The sequence below is a fragment of the Chenopodium album genome, chromosome 14 (genome assembly GCF_948465745.1).
Source record: "Chenopodium album chromosome 14, dcCheAlbu1.1, whole genome shotgun sequence".
NCBI lineage: Eukaryota > Viridiplantae > Streptophyta > Magnoliopsida > Caryophyllales > Amaranthaceae > Chenopodium > Chenopodium album.
This window is the reverse complement of record NC_137847.1, coordinates 33912435-33913802: the sequence shown is the minus strand read 5'-3', so window position 1 is coordinate 33913802 and position 1368 is coordinate 33912435. Positions and strand designations below refer to the sequence as shown.

At 38.4% G+C, this 1368-nt stretch overlaps 1 non-coding gene across 1 annotated transcript; it reads right to left on the bottom strand.

Moving 5' to 3' along the window:
- Positions 1-236: 236 nt before the first annotated feature.
- Positions 237-342, bottom strand: LOC145580372 (small nucleolar RNA R71). The gene has a single exon (XR_014099431.1). It is a non-coding gene; the product is annotated as a small nucleolar RNA R71 (small nucleolar RNA).
- Between the last annotated feature and the right edge of the window lie 1026 nt (positions 343-1368).

Genomic DNA, 1368 nt, shown 5'->3' with positions numbered 1-1368 from the left:
TGGGGCTAAGAATGAGAGCCCATTGAACCATCTTAAGGAGTTTGAAAAATATTGTAACACAATCAAGGTCAATGGAGTATCTCAAGAGATCATTCGCCTTAAGTTGTTCCCTTTCTCTCTCATAAGAAGATCTTTGGAATGGCTAGATAAGGAAGTGAAGCCCCATTCTTTGAGAACTTGGGATGATGTCACCAAAGCTTTCTTATTCTGTTTCTATCCTCAAAAGAAGACGGCGGAGGCAAGAGCTTTGATTCAAGGGTTCAAGCAAAAGCCATATGAAAGTCTCTATGAAGCATGGGAAAGATTTAAGGATTATCAAAGGGAGTGTCCACACCATGGGATTCTTACCTATCAAATCATACATATCTTCTATGGTGGGTTGAGTTCTCATGGGAGAGCAAGTTTGGATGTCGGAGCCGGAGGCCCAATCATGAACAAAACAGAAGAAGAACTGGTTGATGCAATTGATGAAGTGGTTCGTCATTACATGAATTGGCAAGAAGTGGAGAGAGAACCAACAAGCAAGGGTTACTCAATCGAACAACTTAGTGCCATCAATGATTTGACTACTTTGATTGCGGATTTGGGGAAAGAAGTTATGTCCCTCAAAGAAAAGCTTGAGAAGCCCCCTTCCCAAGCTCCAATTCTTCCCTCCCAAATTAAGGGGAGATGTACATCTTCTCACTCTAACTCAAATCTTTCTTCTTGTTCCATGATTGTGGAATGTTGGCCTTGTGAATTATGTGGAATGAATGATCATAATGCTTCTATGTGCCCAAATGTTCCTTGCAATGAATGTGATGGAAGTGAAATGGAACATGTGAATTATATCAATAACCATGCTTGTGAACCTAGAATTGATGTTCAAAGGAATGTTGGAAATAGGAATTATCATATGAATCATGATGATTATAACCAAAATGGAGGTTGTAGAAATCATGGATACCAAGGGATTCATGGTAATTATAACCATCATGGTTGTAATGGTCATGGTCAGGGCCATAGACATGGGGATCATAATCAAGGTTATGATAACCATGGTCGACAAAGGAGCCAAAATCAAACTAGGGGTAATTGGAATAATCAATCTAGGGGATATTTTCAGGCAAATTTTCAAAGAGGTTCCCCAATTGATTTAGTTCCAAATTCTCAAAGTTCAAGTGATAATTCCTATGATCAATCATTTTCTTCTAGGGAATTTTTGGAAAGTGTCATTGAGAAACAACCCAAAACTTTGGAAATTTATATGGCTTTGGATGAAGAGTAGTTTAATTACATGTTGGCATATAACAAGGATATAAGTGAAAAACTTTCTCAATTGACTAGTGTGTTCAAGGGATATGCAAACTCTTCTTCTTTGACTCCACC